This window comes from Rattus rattus, chromosome 1, assembly GCF_011064425.1.
Source record: "Rattus rattus isolate New Zealand chromosome 1, Rrattus_CSIRO_v1, whole genome shotgun sequence".
NCBI classification, from domain to species: domain Eukaryota; kingdom Metazoa; phylum Chordata; class Mammalia; order Rodentia; family Muridae; genus Rattus; species Rattus rattus.
Window position 1 is genome coordinate 150,799,436 of NC_046154.1, and position 20,517 is coordinate 150,819,952.

Consider the following 20,517-nt stretch of genomic DNA (forward strand, 5'->3'; position numbering starts at 1 on the left):
GGTAGTTTTAGTTTTGCTCTTATGAAGTGACACTTGCTATACAGACAAGGCTGACCTCAAGCTTGTACTGATTCTTCTGTCTCTGCCTCACAAGTTTAGGGATTGTGGGTGTGCACATCACCAAATCCAGCTATTTCATATTTTTATGATCCTAAAAGCATTGCTTTTATTTCATTTTAGGAGCCCCATTAGTGTACTTTAGAAATGACTGGCTTTTTATTGCTCTTATGTCCTTCAAGCCAGATCTGCTCATTCATTAGCTTTAGTAGGATGCTGCCTGATTTTCTACGTAGATGATCTGGTCACTTATGAATTAAGACACGTGTGTTCCTTCTTTCCCAGTCTGAGTGCCTTTTCTTGCTTACCTGTACTGGCAAGAACCATTATGCAAATAAAAAACTATCCAGGACTAGTGAAAACTAATATCTCTGTCTTGTTTTTTTTTTTTTCTTCAGTTTTTCCTATTCGATTTTCAAAAGGAAGAAAATTCTGATATATACTATAACAAACTTAAAATGTACTAAATTAAGCCACTAACAAAAGAACAAATATATACAATTATATTTCTATGAAGGTAAGAGTAGTCAAACGCAGAGTCAGAGGGTACAATGATGACGTCAGAGGCTCAGGGACAAGCAACGGGAGAAGTACGCATTTAACTACATTTCCAGTTTGGGAAAACTATAAAGCTACAAGATTATTGACAGTAATAAGCATGGAAGATAAGTAACTAATCCACAGAACCGTACATGTCACCATAATAAATTTTATTATGTAAATTCCAAGAATTAAAAAAAAAAAACACGACTTTTTGAAACGTATTTTCAACTAGAAGAGAATGCGGAGGCAACAGTGTCTTCTTTCATTAAAGATGCTGCTCTGCTCTTCTGGCTGGAAACTCCCACAAGCATCTTATATCCATCCGTATCTTTATTACTTGTTCAGGGCTAAAGATGGAGCTTAACAGTACAGGGTTTGCCTGGTACCTGTGGGCTGGGGAGGGGGAGTATTGCAGAGTACGTCTATTTGTCTTGGGCTGGTCTGAAGATTTCCAATTAGGATTTCTGCTTTTCAGCCATTAATGACAGTGGTTCCTTTAAGGTCTGTCTCTTCCACTTTTGGTTCACTGATTTCGTTTTTGGAACTGGCTACATGTTTACTGAAAACTATAAGCCACAATGCAATGCTGTTTCCCTCTCCTGGGCCCCATTATCGCATGACTCTCCATCCTATGTGTCCTTCTGAACATGCAGAATTTATACAGATTCAAGATCACTCCTTCCTCCTCGTGCCTTATCTGCTATCAATCTAGCTGGAATTTTAACCTCAAGTAACCTCTTTGTTTTTCAGACTTCCATCGAGTATATTTTGCATTTTCCTCCTATTCCTACATTCTCCTCCTATTTCCTCTCCTCTCTAAAGATTCAGAGCATGCTGACAGCAGCTTTTATACTTTTGTCTACAAAAATCAGTCTTTGTAGTCCATGTTTTATCAGTCTTGTATTTTATGTGAAAGTAACATAAGATCAAATTAATCTATTAGGAGCAAGCAAGACACTGGCTTTACAACTCACAGCACTTTACAATCACTAACGGATCTAATTACAGAACGTTTTCTTCTAGAAGGGAGCTCCATGACAAGTAGGCAGTTCTGAGTCTGTATGTCACGACACCTACAGGGATCACGTATCAGATAGCAACATTATGTACATAACAGTGGCAAAACTACAATTATGAAGTAGCAAAAAAAATAGTGTTATGATTGGGCATCAGCACAGCATGAGGAACTCTATTAACGGGTTGCAGCGTGAGGAAGGTGAGAAGCACTGGCAGACCCTGGCAACCATGGATTCTGTCTCTCAGAATTACCTGTCCTGGATATTCCAATGGATGGAATCTCAGCGTATGGGACTCTGTATACTCGATCCTTTAACACAGTTTTAAGACTCACCTACACGAGGACATGCATCGATACATTTTTATATCTAGGTTCTGCTTCCTGGAGTATAAATATCAATCTGCTCAGCCATCCATCTGTGCAGACTTGGTCTGTTTCTCGTCTCTCTATCGAAAACTACAATGAAAGCACATATGTAGGGCTGCCGGTTTTTAACCCCCCAGGATATGTTTTAGATAAAAAAAAAAAAAAAATCACTGAATCATGGCAATTCCATGCGTTGGTCTAAGGGATGCTCCAACGTTTCCACAGGCGACTGATTCACCATTTAACACTCCCATTAGAAGTACATGGAAGTTCACATTGCTCCAGCCCTGGCAAAGGCGTGCTAATCTTTGACTCTGGCTACCATCCTAGCACATGTGTAGTATCTCATGGGCCTTCTGATTTATTTGGTCAGGTACACAGTCAAGTTTTCTCTTCATGGACATCTTGGTGCCTTGTATACGCTTCTATATAGTGCTATTTACCACACGCACACACACTTTCACTTGTTGAGAGAGCTTTAAATACATGTGCCTGCGTGACGCTCAGACTGGCCTTCACCTATACTAAAACGCCAGCATACTGAGTGGCAAGAGCGACCGGCAAGCACTATCACAACCCAGTTCTGAAGTCTAGAACACACATGCAAGCTTTGTGAAGTGTGTAAGTAAGGAACTAAACCCACTGTTTTATATGCTCACCTTTAAATGTCCCAGAAGAACCTAAGAGTCTATTCTTTCCCCAATGGTCTTGTTATTCTTGTCACAAACAAAACAAAAAACCCAAAACAACAAAAAGTGCATACTGATTTATTTCTAGAATGCCCATTTCATTCTATTGCGCCATAAGTCATCTTTACTGCCAACAGTCTCCTATTTGGATTACTGCAGTAAAATTTCAAGCAGAAAGTAAGAGTTCTCCACTTTGTTCCTGTCACTGCTGCTCGGATTTGGGCCTGTTCTTATCATGTGTGTCTGAAGATGACCTTTTACCTTTCATTATTGCCCTAATAAAGATTACACTGAGACAGGAAGCTGCAGGAGATAGTGTTGTCTCAGCCATGCTAAGCCTCTCTACCCATCTAGGTCTGAATTTCATTCAACAATGTTTTGTGGTTTAAGACCTTCATAAGCAAGTCTACTCCTTTGTAAGTATTATTAAAAATGTATTTAGTGTTGGGGGAAAGCACACACCACGGCAAATGTGTGGAAACGCCAAGGAATCTTGTCTCTTTCCAACGTGTGGGTCCTAGAGATGGAACTCTCCTCCCCAGGCTTAGCAACCTGCGCCTTTATGAGCTAAGCTGTCTCATTGGCTCATAAACAAATTTTTAATTCAGATTGTTCATTACTAGCATACAAAAACAACAATTTTTATATATTCTATGTGCATAAATGCATGTTCAATTTGGTTATTGATTTTGTGTGCATAGATTCATAGACATTTTCTAAACAGACAATCACAGGCATCTGAAAATGGCTTTATTTCTTCCAAGTGTACCTGTATTTCTTTTTATTGTGTAACTGTTCCTGCTACAATTTCTACTGCAGTTGACTGAGAGCATTTTAGGTGGTTTGAATAAGAATGGCCCCCATAGACTCATATATTCAAAGCTTCCTTATCAGGAAGTAGCACTGCTTGAGAAGTATTAGAAGGTGTGGCCTTGTTGGTGCAAAGTATCATGGGTGATGGAAGGAAGGGATGGGCAGGGCTTCGAGGTTTCAAAAGCCCAAGCCAGGCTCAGTGGCTCTCTTCCCCTGCCCGAGGACCTGGATATAGAACTCTCAGCTGCTCCTCTAACACCACATGTGCCTGCAGGCTGTCATGCTGCCATGCTGCCTGCTAAGATGATCATGCACTAGACCTGTGAGACTGTGAGCCAGCCCCAATGACAAGTTTTCCTTTATAACAATCGCTGTGGCCGTGGGGTCTCTTCACACAGTACAGTAGTGAATGAAGAGACTGGCCGGAGACATCAGACACAAAAGAAACTGGACAGACCTCATCTATTATTAAATGTATCTGGGGATCTTCATACTTATACACCACAGTTCTCTGAGGACCTCTGACTAGCATTTAATAAAAAGAAATGTAAAAATTTACTGTGGCACTAACTAGAACATAAAATCTGCCCAACATATGGGCTGATTACCCATGGTAATCAGATGGTAAAATTACTCCAGAACTTTATACGTAGTATAATGACAGTTTGTAAAAACAATATATTCACAAAGAAATATACCCCTTGGGGCTGGAGAGATGGCTCAGTGGTTAAGAGCACTGATTGCTCTTCCAGAGGTCCTGAGTTCAATTCCCAGCAACCACATGGTTGCTCACAACCATCTGTAATAGGATCTGATGCCCTCTTCTGATGTGTCTGAAGATAGCTACAGTGTACTCATGTAACTAAAATAAATAAATCTTTAAAAAAAAAAAAAGAAAGAAATATACCCTCATAGAAAAATGCTCAAGTGTACACCACAAAAAATGCTAGCAGAGATTATCTCTGTAACAGAATGTGGAACTCTCTACAGCTTTTTTTCTTTATCCACACCATCCATTTTTCTACAGTATAAACATACCCCCCCAGCATAGTATTTTATTAATTATTTGGGACTTTCATACAATGCACCCTGATCACACTCGCTTCCCATTCCCCCAACTCTTGTGCCCTGCCCCCTAAGGAACCCCACTGAGTTCAGTAAGTGTTGTCCACACACTCACTGAAGTGTGCTCAAACTCTGAGTGGCCAGCCTCTTAAAGAAAACTTAGTCATGTGCCTCGTCCAACCACCCTCCCCTGGAAGCCATCAACTGTGAAGAGATACACTTCAGCATCTTTAAATTACATTTCTAAAGAACCCTCTTCAATAACTCCTGTCTGGACTACTTCTTTTAGGGTGTGAGGTGAGGAGGGTGTCACAAAAGCCTTCAATGTCTCTCATTCTTAGGATTTAAATCTGCAGTCATGGATACCACTACAAACCCATAGCGCTGGGTGGCAGCATGGAACATGGACTTTCACATGGGTTCCAGCAACATCACAGATAGATCACGGTCATCAATATGGTCTCCCATCAGCTGCCCACAGCACGGACAACAACATGGCTTTCACATGGCAGCACAGACCGCCAGCATCAACACGCCTTCTGTCTAGAGCACAGATCATGTACATCAACATGGCTTCCAGGGGCAGCATGGACCACGGACTTAAACCATGGCTTCTGATGGCAGCACAGATTATTGACATCAACATGGTTCCAACATGGCTTCAGCAGGCACCAAGGATCACAGACATCGTCATGGCCTCTAGTGGTAGCACAGATCACCAGCAGTAGCATGGCCTCCAGCAGCAGCACAGTAGTGCTTCAAGGAGACTCAATCCAGAAAATGATCCACTCTTCATCTCTGACATCCTGCTCAGAGTCAGGCCTATCTTGCAGCTTGGCAGATCCAGGGGCAGGACCTTCGAGAGCTCCATCCTGTTTGCAGCCTTCAGTAAGTGCCTGGTGCTCTTCTCCCCACAGCAGGGAGAGCAATGGGGGCAGTGGCTGCAGCTGTGGCTCCATGCGGCACGCCAGGCCTGCAGGAGATGGGGGAACAGGGGCAAGGTGGCTGGTAGAGACCTGACCCTCCCACAGCCCAAGGACCTGCTTCCACAGCTACCGCCATCTCCAATTCTACCACTCAGTTCCAGTGCCTTTCCCATCGAACAACCATTCATTTATTAAAGAGGCGTTTACATCTGCTGTGTGTCATAGGGGATATTATTTTGCCCAAATAGCTTTACATGCAAATATTTACTACAACAAGTCACTCATTTGGTTCAAGGTTTCTGAAGCACCATACATACTCTAGGCGGCTGCACATCTTTCTCTCCTAATTAACAACCCACTCCTAGCTTGTACCCCATCCTCCCTGTACTGGCTGGTTTTGTACATCAACTTGACACAAGCTGGAGTTATCACAGAGAAAGGAGCCTCCCTTGAGGAAATGCCTCCATGAGACCCAGCTGTAAGGCATTTTCTCAACTACTGATCAAGGAGGGAGGGCCCAGCCCATTGTGGGTGGTGCTGTCCCTGGACTGGTGGTCTTGGGTTCTACAAGAGAGCAAGCTGAACAAGCCAGGGGGAGCAAGCCAGTAAGAAACATCCCTCCATGGCCTCTGCATCAGCTCCTGCTTCCTGACCTGCTTGAGTTCCAGTCCTGACTTCTTTGGTGATGAAGAGCAATGTAGAAGTGAAAGCTGAGTAAACCCTTTCCTCCCCAGCTTGCTTCTTGGTCCTGATGTTTGTGCAGAACTAGAAGCCCTGACTAAGACACTCCCCAAGCGGGGAAGGCATCAGGGCTCCAGGCTGCTCTGCTGGCCTAGCAGACATCGTGATGAGAGTTGTCTCCGTCATTATGTTCTACCACCTTTGTTCTAATTCTATGAAAACGCTTCTTAAAAGCATTTTCCCATAAGACCTGCCTGTTTTTAGTATAACATACTTTTTTTTTAAGACAGGGTTTACACAAAGCATCCCTTATTTCACAATTATAGTGTTAGATTTAATATCAAATAATTATAATGACATGACATAATGCAGTTATTCATAAATGCTCGGTTTTAATCAATTTTAGTGGTACATACAAAAGAATATGTTAGGATAAGAAAAAGGTGCAGTTATTTGTGATTAATTAAGGAGGGAAATTCTTCCAGATAAACACTTAGAACTAACCTTAGAGAGAGCATTAAAATCAAATAGTAAAATAGTTGTTGCTTCATGAGGGTCAGCTTAAATCCTTTTTCATCATTTTTACTTTTATCTTGCAAATTCCCCCTCTCATGAGAAAGCCATGGCCATGAAAATAAAATAAAAGTCACTCCAAAGTTTAATAATTCAATTTAAGCTTGGCTAGTGAGAAGAAAGTCTTTACATCTTAACTATTCCTCTCTGATTTGAGCATTTTGAAGAAATGAAACAGTCAATAGTAAGGAATCCCTAATTGATCCTGGTAATCCACGCCTTTATTAGTTGATTTCATCTACCTCCAATCACTAATTAAATTTTCTAGGCAAATCCCAAGGGATCGTATACAATTCCTAATTCAGTAATGTGCAACGTACGGAGTGAGTGAGCCTCATTAGTATTGATCCTTCACTAACTTTCAATGCATGTGGTTAAACATAAAGACGAGTAGTCATTTTCCCCTATCTATACAAACATACAAAACATCGTGTTCTAATTATACCCAGTGTGACAACAAAGAGCTGCTGGAAATTACTGAATGACAGCTGTGTACCTACAATAGCCTAAGACAGTTCTTACAAGTCACGCTGCTATTTCTAACGTGACTAAGCACAGTGCATGCTCAGGGCTCTTCAGGCCTCCGCATAAATGTCTCTGATAAAAGCAATATTTCTTTTACAAGAAGATTTCTGTGTCTGTGTGTGTGTGTGTGTGTGTGTGTGTGTGTGTGTGTGTGTGTGTGTGTGGTGGAGGGAGAGGGAGATCAAAGAATAACAGAGTGCTTGTGTAATGGGAGGCTATACAATACCTGAACGAACAACACAATTGTGTAGATGTCTGCTTTAGTAACAACACTGCTGTTCATTCTCTCATGTAATGACTGTATTTTTTAGAAAAGAAACTATTTAAATGTAGAACTAGAAGAATAAGCAAGCAAAACCACTATCTTCATGCAGGAGACAAATGTCACACAAATCAGTCATCCCTCAGGGTCTCTTTCATGCCAAAGCCTGCAGATGCTCAAGCCCTAAATGCATATGCTGAGCTCATGCCCAAGTTTACAGAAATCACCCTGAATACTTTAAATCATCTGCAAGTTAGTTATGATACCCAGGATGACGCTGAAGCTGTGTATAGCTACTGTTTAGGAACTAGGTTTAACAGAAGGAATATGGTTTCTAATATTTTTAACCTGTGGCTGATTGAAATTACAGATATATTACCAAAAACATATCCACAGATGCAGAAAACTATCTTCAATTTGACAATAGCTGCAAATGCCATAAGAAAAGTAAGTTAAAGAGCAGGATGCTATTGAGATTCACTAGACTTGGGGTCAGGTGAACCCAAATAAGGGATGGGTTTTGCAGTCCAGGATAGCCTGTGCAAGTAAGGTCCACAGGCTGGAGTGGCCTTGCCCAATCCAGATTGGAAGCATTCAGATTCTTTTCAAGTGCATGTAAGGTTTGTGATGATCCCCAAGTTAGAGATAAATCTGACAACTATAGTGTGACTCTACCTCAGAGAGGCCTAAACAGAAAAGCTTGAAGTCACTGATGTAGTAGCATTGGGGTACAGGAATCAGTTCTTAAGGTGGGTGAACCTGACTGTGGAGGGATTACTTTCTTAAATCACAGAAAACAGAAAAATCACTTCTACTTTGACTTAAAAACAAATAAGCTAGAAAATATTTTTGTAATATTGGAGCTACAATATTGTTTGTTAAAGAAAGGTAAAATTCAATTTATATAGTTCTTAGAGGAATGCCAAGCCCTAAGGAAAACTTCTTCCTTAATCAGTCTACAGAATTACAAACTATAGTTTGTTTAGAAGTAACCATCCTTCTTGCCTGTGTAAATGCCCTAGAAAAAGAATCCTTTCTTAAAAATACACTGACACAAGTATCCCAAGATGTATCACTAAAAATGCTTTAAGTCTACAGAACTGCCAGCTAGTGATGTTACTTTGTGATCATGGTTGTTCTGGGCATATCAACACATCCATGAAAGCTATAACATCAGGAACCTTTGTCCTGCACATTCAGGAGTTACCAACTGTCAGGACGACCACCACTTTACTCAAACAGCCTCTCTCTTTCCCCAGGCCCCAGTGTTTATATAGTATGTACCTCCTTAAGGCAGCAGTCAGTTATGGTTACCTAATAGATAAGATACAATGTTCCAACGTTCCAGTTTATAGCAAAGTACCCTGTAAGTAAGGCATGCCTTAATCAGACTCACCTGATTTATCTGAAGCATGTTAAGACAATATTGATCAAACTTCTGTATCCCTCACAGCTCCAAAAAACTGGAAAATGAAAAAAAGAAATAAAGTTCAACTTACCAATTTTAGTGACTTCTGGTTATTCTTAAACACATGTTTTTTACCAAAATCAGTAACAACATGAAGGGATTCGGATTATTACAGAACTTGTATCGTGACAAATGTCCTGTATTTCTGCAATCCAATCCAGTACCCATGCATGCGAGTGGGTACACAAAACGTGGCTAGTGCAACCAGGAAAGCCAATGTTAATTTTAACTCCAGTAAACAGCCACAATTAGTGGATACCATAACAAGCAGTGTTGGCTGCAACTGTTAAACCTTGGGCACCATCTTGCTCTGGAGTTCTTAGACAACCCAAGCAAAAGAGAAGCTGTCAGCAATGCTAGACATTTCAGATCAACATTTTAAACATATAACCCCCCTTTCTCCAGTCAGGTTTTGAACACTGAACCCTCGAGGAAGATGTAACTCACACAAGCACTCTCTTTGTTGTTATAAAAATAATATGCAATTACCTAGATGGGTATGTTTTTATTATTTTCAATATAAAAGAGTATGTATATAATGTTTGCTTGAAAAAAAATCACTAGCAGTGAGAGAGGTAGCTCGGTGGTTAAAAGCACACTCTGCCCTTATGGGAGACTAGAGTTCCATTACCAGTGCCCACATAGAGGGCAGCTCACAAACACTCGTAACACAGTTCCAGGGGAATTCAACCCCTTTGGCCACCAATGGCACCTACATTGTGTGCACATATCCACACACATAATTAAAAACAGTATTTTAGACCTCTATTATGATATATCCACCCCAATGATAAATTTGTATTTACTTTCCTTTAGGGCCTAACACTCTGGTTTTGATTCGTTTCGTGTGGTAAATCTCTTCTATATTTAATTTTTAAGTAGATGCCAAAGGAAGGAAGAAAAACACAAATATATATATATATATATATATATATATATATATATAGAGAGAGAGAGAGAGAGAGAGAGAGAGAGAGAGATAGCATGGGCTGTTGTAATGTGAAAATTCACATAAAATATAATGTACCAGTACCTGCCATTCCAAAAATTACCAAACAAAACAGCAAAGAGCTTGAATCCCATCACCTAGGCAGAAGTTATTGTTGTAAAATTGTAAAGTTGGCCTCCTCCTCAGAAGCAAAGGTGCATATATTCACATACACACTCATACTGGTCTATCCCTGTCTCAAGATGCAAACTGGAGTTCATCCAAAGTTACTATTAAGCTGGAAACACGGCTCAGTGGGAAATGGTGCCTCCTGCATAAGCACAATGCCCTGAGCTCAGATAAAAAGGTGGGTACAGCCATATGAACCGGAACACCAGTGCTTGGGGGAAGGATGCAGAGCCAGGAAGATGATTGGTGTTCTCATAGCCAGCCTAGCCAAAAACAGCAGCCTGATAATTCAGTGAAAGGCCCTGTCTCAAAGGCGGTAAGACAGAGAGCAATACACTGGGCTACCCAACATCATTCTTTTGCTGCTACACACGAGGGTGGGCATGCACACTTACATGTATATGCACACACACACATATGCACATACATACGTGTGCACACACAATTACCTTGAAACACTGAACACTTCTCACTAGTGTTCTCAGCACCTGTATGTCTTTATTTCTTTTCTAAATGTTTCCCAAACTTTCTAAGGGAATAGGTCTGTCACAGAGGACCTGGCTACCGGTGATTTCTAGTTTCTGTCAGATAACCTTTTGAGCCTTTGCCAAATTATTGTACCTTCGCACCCCCCCCCCCTTTTTAACGTTTAAAAGGCAGACTGGTGGGCGGCATCTAACAAACAGGAAGTGATGAGACGCCACTTCTCAAGTGAGGTGTACAAGTCTCAGATGCACCGACGCCTGCTCATTGGCATTGAAGGATGGCAACCTCTGGTAAGGCACATAGCAGCCAAGTGACAGAAGAGAAGGCAAAGCATAAAGACCAAGGATCCACAACAGAATTCAACCAAGAGCCACATGAAAAAGAGTGTCCACTCAAGCCTTCAGGTTTGCTGGCAGCCCCAAGGGAAAGCCCATTAGCAAAGTCATACAGCAGCAGAGATCAGGGAGCAGAATGTGGTGATGCAGACCTTTAATCCCAGCATGAGGATGCAGAGGAATCTCTGAGCTAAAGGTTAGTTTGGTCTACTGGGCAAGTTCCAGGGCAGCTACAACTACGCAGAGAAACTGTGTGTCCAAAAAGGAAAAAGAGGAAGAAAAAGAAAAAGAGACCAGAGGTAGCTTAACCAGTGAAACTGCTAGATGTGTATTGCTTTAAGCCCTTACGGTCTGGGATAGCTTATTATGCAACAGTAAATAAGACATCCAGCAATTCAACACTGCCTTTGGGCTTTGGGCATAAGTCTAAAATTAAATCCCTGTTCAGCATAAGCAAATGGAAAAAAATTAGGACTCAAAAGTGATAAATTCCAAAACATCTACATTTTTAATTCAAAACTTAATTACAACATGTACCAATACAGAGACTCATAACTAGTCAGGGTCCTGAGAATAAATAACTGAGTATCCAATACTAATTGAGACATCTTTGTCACTCCCACAAAGATCAGACCATACAGAACAGAGGACAGGAAGAACTAAGACCCAGGAGCCGGGGAGGAGCACTATGATGTAATGCTGCCCTCCAGGAGCTTACACTCCTGACCTCACAGTGGCCAGGCTCTGTACAGACCAAGTCAGACAGTAAGTCCAGCATGAACGGGAAGGGACTCCACCTCTCCCTGAGGAGCTGCTGGGGGTGAAAGTGTCATTTCTCTTTGCAGTGTGGCTGTCCATGTTCATGAGGAAGCACTAACTGGACTCTGTGGGTTACTAAAGGAGGAGGAAGAGTACAACACACGAAAGTGGGAAGGGGAAGGATTGAGAGGGTCCAGGGAGATGGGAGGAGGAATATGAAGGTGGATGAAGGTGGTCTGCTCTAACTGGTATGTCTGTGTGTGTGTGTGTGTGTGTGGGTGTGTGTGTGTGTGTGTGTATGCATGTGTGTGTGCGTATCTAACACACACACACGTATTTGCCAAAGAATACATTTAAAATATTTCTAAAATGCATCACACCTTCAATAGTGTTAAAATACACAAGCTACAACTAAAAACACTAGCCCAATTTCCTTTTTTCCCCCAATTTCCTTTTTAATTGAAATAATTGATGTGGGGGGTGGTGAGCTAGAGAGATGGCTCTCTGGGGTTAAGAGCATTTGTTGCCCTGCAGAGGATCTGAGTTTAGTTCCGAGCACACACTCGAGAACTCACAGCCATCTGAAACTCTAGTCTCAGGAGATGTTCTGCCTCTGAATACACTGCACACCCATACACAATTTTTTTTAATCTATTTTTAGAAAAAGAAAAAGAAAATAATTCTTTTGGAAGATGAAAGAGTAAAAATGTACTAAAAACATATGATTGATTTAGTGCTCTTTATCTCCCAAAGTTTAACATTTATTAAATATGCGTCAACTCTGTGACCCATCATTTTTTTTAATTAGGTATACATCTCTAAACAGGAAAAATATTTATATACAGACCTAATATTCCTTTAATACTAGAATGCATCAATATAAGCATACTGAAGATACTGGGGTACATTCTTTAGGTTCTAATGTTGATATACAAAAGGGGTTTTTGACATTAAAAAAATGAAATCACTGGGAACAGACACATTACTCAGTGGCTGCTCTTCCAGATATCCTGAGTCCAATTCCCAGCAACCACATGGTGGCTCACAACCAAATATAAACTGGATGTGATGCCCTCTTCTGGTGTGTAAATGTACATGCTGACAAAACAGCCAAATACATAAAATACATAAATAGATCTTTTTTTAAAAAATGAAAATATCCATTCATTTAATATTATATATTCCATAAGCCTTTCAAAATTATAATAAGCTACATAAACTGAAACTACTGTGTCTATAATAACATTGTTAATTGGATACCATTCTAAATTATTCATTTTTCCATCAAACAAGCTATATTCACTAAATTTAAAAATCACTTATAAGTATACTATGGATAATTAAGAATTCCAAAGCAGCATATTTCTTTAAGGCTTTGTTTCTTTTTTAAAGATATGCCCAGCTTATTGTCCTATATTTTAAACAATATGATAGAAAAAAAATCAAGACACCAAAAAAAAAAAAAAAAAAAAATCCAAAGTTGTTATATGTTGTCTGTGGTCTCAAAAAAAAAAAAAAAAAAAAAAAAATCTACCTATCTGTAGTGAGCCATATTGGATTTGGGCCTGGCCACTTTGTAAAAGTCATGGGATTGTTGGACAGAGGCCTCTCCCATGTATTTACGGCACAGAAGAAAAGAACAAGTAGTAAACACCCAATGTCTCCACTGCATGACCTCTTCTGAGCCTGGCTGATGTGGAACCGATACACCTGGACCACACCTGGGTGGTGGTCAATTTACTTCTGCCTTTTGCTTCCTCAGCTATCCTTGAGATTTAGGCTGGTCTTCTCGGTTAATTCAGGTTGATTCAGGTCTCGTAGCGGTCTTTTGTTACCGAAGTCACGAGCCAGGTAGTCACGAGCCAGGGTTTCCCACTGTGCTTCCCAGATATTTTCTACCTGGAGAACTTGGGTATATAAGTGGTGAATAAAGCTACAGGAGTCACTCACTCTCTCTCCCGCTCTTCCTCTCTTCCTCTCTTCCACTCCTCCTCCTTCCTCTCTCTCTCCTCCTCTCTTCCTCTCCTGGCTTGACACGATAACCTATGTGTGTGTGTGTGTGTTTCTTTCACCCGATTCTCGGTACTGGGGCCGACACCTATCCATCCTAAGCACTGTTAGAGAAACCTAGTCACGTGTCTCAAAAACACCCTCCAGTGACAGCCAGTCAGGCACAGGAGGACATGACATTCCAGATTCCAGGGCACCAAGGAAAACAAGAGAGGCAGCTGACAGCCAGCTACAGACAAGGGAAGAGTTGCAGCTCATACGGAGTGAATGGTCCAACTGTGTCTGTGATTTAACAGTCTACCTTTAGCATGAATTAAATTTTGCCTATAGTAAATGAAACGCTATAATTAAATGTATATAATCTTCAATAAGTACAGTTTTAAGAAATGGCACAGATATGTAGAAACATTTACATCAGGACCCCTTCTAGTCGCATGTGCTATCCTCACTGACAGGCTACAAACTATACAAACCTTAAGCATCCATCCAGAGCTGCTTGCTCTAAAGAATTCGTGGGATTCATCCTTTAAAATGATGTTCCCTGGTTAACAATACTTGCTGCTTTTGCAGAACACCTGGTCCCTGCGCCCACATGACATCTCAGACCTAGTTTCCGGGAGCCAACGCCTTCTTCTGATCATCTCAGGCACCAGTCATGAACATGGTGCACATACATGCAGACAAAAACACATTAAATATATAAATCTTTTAAACTTCTACGTCTTCATTTTAATTTGTTAAGGTAGGTACCTTCCAAAAAACTATTAAGGAATATCCAATTATAAATGTCAATGTTTCCTAAGAGCCAGTGAAAGTTTGTGAACACACGGTTTACTCAGTTATAGCTTTACAGACATGCTCCCAGCCAAGGAACAATTACCAGACACAAGCCCATGTCCTGTGCCACATTTTGCCATTTTTGTACTCACTTAATCTCCATCAGCTTGAGATGGAGGTTGGGTTATCTACAATAGCCACGTGCACACTGCTATGATTAGTACCCAGTTGGACAGGTTCAAAACCCTCTTCTCTTCACAAGACACTAAACTATGAAAGACTTGCCTTCTTACAATTTTTTTCTGGACCAAAGTTAAGGGCTGTAGTGACACAAGCCTGTGATCTTAGCACCTGGGAAGTAGAGCAAGAGGATTAACTTAAGGTTATACCCTTGGCTCCACGGCACTCAAGGCCAGTTTGGGTTCTCAGTCTTAACAGCATCAACAAATGCCAAGAGTTTAATGACTAGGGCAGTTATATAGAACCATGGGGGATATTCAAAGTCAACCACTGATATACATGTAAGTTGTAAGTATTATGGACAGGACGCATCTAGTATGTCCTGGAACACCTACAAGACAGTATTTCAATGTGACTAATCATGCAGCACTTAACTCCAGCAGTCTGGTATTAACAGAGTTCAACTTCACATTACCAATAGACTGTTTTCTCTCCATGAATATAAATGATAAGACATAAAGCACTGGGCACAAAAGAAATGAAGGTAAGAGCTAGGTACAGTGGTAGGGGAGGCTGAGGTAGGAGGATTGGGAGCTAGGCTACCCAGCAGAGCTTACCCCCACACACACACACACACTCTAACAATTTAAAAAGGGATGGAGTTGGGCTCAGACCTAGCAGTGTTTTCCTAGCATATGGGAGGACCTAGGGCCAATCAAGTTCTAAAGACAGGGATGGAGAGATGGGTCAGTAGTTAAGCACTGACTGCTCTTCCAAAGGTCCTGGGTTTGATTTCCAAAACTCCCATGGCAGCTCACAACTGTCTATAACTCCAGTTCCAGGGAATCCAATGTTCTGTTCTGGTTTCCATGGGCAAACATGAAAGGCAGAAGAGAACACAGGTGCAGACATACATGTAGGAAAATATACACATACATATAAAATAACTTAATTTAGAAAAATGCTAAAGCAGTAAGGTACAAAAACAGTTCTAATACTTTACTAACTATTCATTCTTGGATGCTTTCTGCATTTTTTCATATTTTAGATTTTTATCACTATCCTTTTTAGTTTTTAATGTGCATGTGTGCATATGTGCATGTGCATACACATGTGCACATATGAGTGGGACATTAAAATGCCACAGTGGGAACATGGAGGTCAGAGGACAACTTGCCCCACGTGGTACAAATAGAGAACTGGCTCATACTGCATAGTCTCTGCTGTCCTTGAACTCACCATGTGCCGCTAAACCTGAGGACCAGAGTTCAATCCCCAGGACCCACATGGTAGAAGACAATAGTAGGTTCACACAAGTTCTCCTATGACCTCCATGATCATGTACAGGCTTGGCAACAAATGACTTTACCCACTGAGCCATCAAGACAGTTCTACCTATTTTTGTAATTGTATAGAAAGTCATTCTTCCCTAGAACTTCATTCCAGGCAAGTCAAGTAAGGGCTATAACATATCTGTCTTATCCACAAATAGTGTGATAATCACAAATAGTGATTCTGTGTGTGTGGCAGAGTAAATGATAAATGGACACAATGATAACAGGTGATTTGGGTAAAGTTAGAAGAATGTTCTTTGTATTGTTCTTGTTCTTACAACTTTCCTAAAAGCTAAAATTGTATCCAGACAGGGAGTTAAAAAGTATATGCTACTAGAAATTTACCTACTTGAGTATAGCAACATTTCACAAACACAAAACAATTTCTTAAGGAAAACATTAATTTGAGAAGAATACACTACACATGACAACCAGTGACAACTAGACATCACTGTGGAGTACATTTCATAAAGTACCGCCATGCCATGCCCAGCTTGAGACAGGTGCCCAAGACTGGCAGTGGCCACATAAACCATGCATGCAGTTAGGCATCACAGATTTGCACACTTAATACAGGCCTGCAGCAAATCCACAATCAAGTGATATTTAAGGTTTTCAGTCAAATAAGAGACAAAGACTTGCAATGCTAGAAATAATCTACGAGGTCTTAGTTTTTTCTTCTTTATTGAATTATAGTTTTCCTTTATAGTTCTTCTATCCATGACAGTACAGTTGAATCGACTTAGAAAGGATGGGGAAGAAACATTCTACTGAACAATTTGACAGTGTTATTATCTTTTTGCCTGCCCAACACCTTTTTTATTTCAAGTGTTACCCCCTCAGAGAACATAAGAATGCATCAGAATCAAATTCCTACTTGAATTAAGAAAGTTCCCTAACACTATGAGATCAAGCACTGGATAGGGAAGATTTTCGGTTACTGGAATACATTTAAAGGCTCATCTGTATCATCTCTGCGGGATTCAGCCCCTTTTAAATTGCTTAGTGCTTCCATGCCTATTGGATGGTCCGTCTCCACTCAACTACTTCTAAGCTTTTGGGAGATGGCATAGGATATTCATAATGCAAACTGTTCACATTGCAAAATAAATAATTGCAGGGACTTCCAGACTTGCCCCCCACCCCCACCCCTCAGCGCACGCGCCCAACCAGGCTCCCATTCCCACCCGCTACCCAGGTCTCCTAGTTCAATCGCCTTGATTGCCTCTGTGAAACTGGCCCCTCACCCTGCCCCGCTCCCCCACCCCACAGAGACCCCACCGAGACCCGAGTCTCTGCCCTCACTGTAGATTCTGCGGTCAAGCTTTGTGTCTCACCCAACTCCCCACGCCCCAGCAAGGTCACTACCGCCAACTACCCCTTTAAGCCGAGCCGTCACGGTCCTAGTTCGCAGGAGGCTCGGCTGAACTCGCCTGTCATAGGCTATATTTTGTCCCCTCGGCCCCACCTCCCTTCCCCATTTCGGCGAGTTACGTCTTCGCCACTTGCCCATTATACAGAAATAGCCACCACCGTCGCCCGGGCCGCGCCGCCCCGACGCCCCTGCAAGGCCCCGGCGGCCTCCGCGCCCTCTCGCCGACCTGCATTCCCCGACCCTCGCGCCGGGCGCCCCTGCCCCCGCCCTGCCCCGCCCGCCCTGCGGACACCTGTGCGGCTCGCCGCGGCACACCGCCCCCCGCCCTGCTCCCCCTTTTCCCCAGGGCGGCCGAGGGCGGCGCGGGAGCGAGGCCGCGAGGGGCGGCCCTGCGGGCTCCCGGCGCTCTGCCTCGGAACCCGCCGGCGGAAGTCAGGCCTGGCGGCGCCGCTCGCACCAGAATTTACCTGCGGGCCACGGACGCCCGGCAGACGGCTCCCACATTGGCGAGCGCTCCCGAGAACTGACCCCGCTCTGCCGCCGCCGACGCCGCCGGCTCCCTCCTCGGCCCCCGCCCCCCGCCTCTGCCAGCCGCCCTGCGCTCCTGCCGCGCCCTCCCGGGCCCGCGCCGCCTCCCCCGCCTGCGCCGCCGCGCTCGCCCGCCACGCCGCGCGCCCCCGCCCAGCTCTCTCTCCTCCCCCCCCTGCCTCCGCCGCGGCGGCTGCGGCCATTGTTCGCCGCGCCGTTCCGCCCCTGGCGGCCGCTGGGACCCCGCAGCCCCGGACGCTGCGGGCTGGGGCCCTGGGGTCTCGGCCACGCCAGGGCCCCTCCCGAGAGCCGCTGCAGAAGCGCGCTGAGAGTACCCAGCCCCTCATGGCTCCCGCCCCGCGGCTGCGAAGGTGCTCTAGCACCTCTCCCGCACCAGCTGCCCCTGGGCTCTCTGCGCTGCGGGGCAGCCTGTCCCCAAAACTCTGTTCCTACCTTCCCCGGCTCGATGACCTCCCGCCTCTGCCTAGCTGGGGACCCGCGACCATCCCGCATCCGTTCCGCTGCGGTGCGACGTACGCTTCGGCAGATCCTGCACCTTTCTAGACTGGAGGAGGGAGAAGGGGGCGGAGGCTAGCGAGATATCTCAACCTGGAAACAGAGCGAGCCCCCCATCACCTGCCCCTCGGCCCTGGCCGAGCGCCCAAGCATCATTCTCCATCAAGAAAAAATAAATAATAAATATATAAAAATTGTGTGCCCAGACGAAAAAGAAGTCCTTGGAGCTAAAAATGAGGATCGTCTTAAACAGTGTCCTAGATCCTTGGTTTTTTGAAGAGTGCTAGAAAACTCAAATTACTTGTTCATTCGTCCTGGTTTTGATATGGGTTAGGTATGGCCAAATAACGTCAGCCTAGTTAAGACCAATGAATTTTAAATAAATATAAAAGACCAAAAATAATATGAAATAGAAGTCTAGGAATAGAACTATTAGTGTGTTCTGAATAGCATTATTCTTCCTGGAGGTTCCTTCTTGGTATTGCTTACCTGCCTGGGATACGTCTGTGAGCCCTGTAATTTCAGTCATATTTTAAAGCCAACTCTACAAATGAGGCAGTATTTGCGGGCCTGTTACCTTATACACTGATTTACAATTTTTAAAGAGACAAAAATGTGATACTATATGTATGGGCACCATACCTGTGAAGCTCTCAAGCTAGAACCTGACGTGGTAGTTTCCCATAATAGTGTAGGCTAGCTAGCTCTTTGTTGGCCTCCCATATTTCCCATGCTCCTTTCTTACTTCCACTAACTTTCTCAGATGTGTGGATTTCTCCTTAAATGGGCACCACTCCTTGATTAATAGTTTCTAGCTGTTTAGGCCTCATTCAGATTTTCAGTGATACAAATGACTACATGCCCTTCACACCAGGGAAACAAGCCTCCCGTCCTTGTTCTTTCCACAAGTCATTCCGTCTGCCTGTAATCTATCCTCCCTTCACCCACTGAACATATTGTGAAAAAAAGCCATTCAGAAAATGCCTCCCAGAGAAGCTAATTCCTTCCAGCAGACCAAGCTCTTCTCTTGATGCTCTCTTCTGTGACTCTGCAAGTCTATTACATTGTTTGTTTTCTCACCAGTCTTCTCCTGCCAAACAGTGCATTGTTGTGGAGCTGGCTCCGGTCTCATTCATCTCTGTAGTCCCAGCATTCAACAGCAAGTGGGTGGACACTAAGTGGTTTTCAAATAAATTGATGTCTTTATAAATTTGGAAGTGACTCTGAAGTGGTCAGAAAGTTTATTCTCTTTGATTCGTATCGTTAAAGTTAAGTGAAAACTTTATCTCTGTTGTTACTTCTCCTCTAACGGACTTTAAACCCCAATCAGAGTCGATATTTTTCAAGTTATTAGAAAGGAGATTTTTTTAAGCTTAAATCTGTACTTTCAACTGATCAACATAACTAAGTCAGTACATGAAATTACCTTTGTGTAGGGAGTGGAGAAAGACCAAATAACTGTGAGCAGCTGAATGGGCATAGCCACACCAAGGACCCCAGGCTAAGACCCATGGGAAATGGTAACCCCCTCCCCCAAGGATGAGGTTCCGAGAAATCTCAAAACCTTCCTCTGATCCATGCATGGGTGGATATTGATAGTGTTTGAAAATTGTCCACCATAGTTCCCCCAACCCCTGCTCCCATATTTATGTCCTGAACACTTCCCACACCCCATGCAGAGACAGCTATCAGGAATAGCTATACCAGGTGGGTCGCCTTGATCCAGCTGCATTCCATAAATCCTGCCTCCTTACTTCTCTGTGTGTCCCAACCTCACCCTTCTGTTCAATTCTGATATAGTAAACATGCTTAGCTTCGAGGGAGCTGCTATTTTCCCATCAGAGAACACAATCTGTATGACCCGAGCTTTTTGTCCTTGCCTCTTTGTATGTCTGTCTGTCTTGTCTTCATTCCCTGCCAACCCAGTTAGGTCTATCAGGGAGCAGTGCAAGGACATAACACTAAGCTATAGGAAAACACACAAATCTCTGGCTGCTTAGTATTTATTTCTTTATATGTGCATTGGCATTTTGCCTACATGTATATCTGTGTGAGGGTGCTGGATGCTCTAAAACTGGAGTTACAGTTTTGTGAGCTGCCATGTAGGAGCTGGA

At 43.0% G+C, this 20,517-nt stretch overlaps 1 protein-coding gene across 2 annotated transcripts in view; it reads right to left on the reverse strand.

Moving 5' to 3' along the window:
- Positions 1-18,449, reverse strand: part of Stau2 (staufen double-stranded RNA binding protein 2) — a 236,411-nt gene extending 217,962 nt beyond the window's left edge. The window contains exons 1-2 of one of the 2 annotated variants that reach the window (XM_032906953.1): positions 18,341-18,449; positions 8,915-8,981 (exon numbers count right to left, since the gene is read on the reverse strand). The gene's annotated coding sequence lies outside the window, so the exon portion shown is untranslated. Of the gene's footprint in view, positions 1-8,914; positions 8,982-17,826; positions 17,958-18,340 lie in introns of those variants that run through there. The other variant, XM_032906946.1, reaches the window with a different exon arrangement.
- Between the last annotated feature and the right edge of the window lie 2,068 nt (positions 18,450-20,517).